Source organism: Puntigrus tetrazona, chromosome 8, assembly GCF_018831695.1.
Source record: "Puntigrus tetrazona isolate hp1 chromosome 8, ASM1883169v1, whole genome shotgun sequence".
NCBI classification, from domain to species: Eukaryota; Metazoa; Chordata; class Actinopteri; order Cypriniformes; family Cyprinidae; genus Puntigrus; species Puntigrus tetrazona.
Window position 1 is genome coordinate 8,711,023 of NC_056706.1, and position 1,014 is coordinate 8,712,036.

Below are 1,014 nucleotides of genomic sequence, written 5' to 3' on the forward strand. Positions count from 1 at the left end.
AAACCATTCAGCTCTTTTAGTGTAAATACTCACACTATGGCCGTCTGTCTCTAAAGTTTATCTGTGTGGTTGTAAGAGTGATGTAGGAATAAGTTGGCGGTCGAAATCCTCTGTATGGCATGCTAAAATGTTGGAGGAGAGGCCATCTGTCTGCTCTGTTTATTTTGATACTCCTTCGTGCTGTAACATTGAGTCAGTCTCACGTAGGACGGAAAGAACGGAATGGAGGAGTGTCACTACTGAACCCATCCTAACTCGCTGTGCGGAGGTGCACCTGCAGGGTCTGTGTGTAAAACGGTTGACTCATGGGTAAAATATTCAATCTGGGCTGGTTATGATGCATGAACGCATCCATGCAGACATACCAAAGGAAGGCGTCAGTTTTGGAAGACCATCAGCTGTTGCTTTGGATTTTGGGATTTCTGCTGAATCCCACCCCTCTGGCTCATAAAGTGATATATTAAGTGTTCCAAATTTTCTCTGGCTGTAGGTTCATCCAAGGATGAGTTCATATGCTCTTGGATGAACTAGTAGATTGAATTACGCACTCATTGTCTTTTAGGGTGACCAGACATTCTTGTTTTGTTTTTTATAAATGATGTGTTAGATATTTCTTGCTAATATATACATATATAATAACACACATCGCACTACAATTCAAACATTTTGAATAAGATTTATTAAATAATAGTTTATTAGAAATTTGTAATTGAATAATCAAAATGTAATGTATTCCTGTAATGTCAAAGCCGATACTAATATCATTTCAATGAATTCATTTGTGCTCAATTATCGATAATGGTTCTTGTTATTATCAATACTGAAAACACACGTGTGACCCTTGACCATAAAACCAATCATAAGTAGCACAGATAGGCCTATATCTTTAGCAATAGCCAACAATACATTGTGTGGGTGAAAATTACATTTTTCTTTCATGCCAAAAAATCATTAGTATACTGAGCAAAGATCATGTTTCAAGTAGATATTTAGCAAATATATCTTAAATTCGGT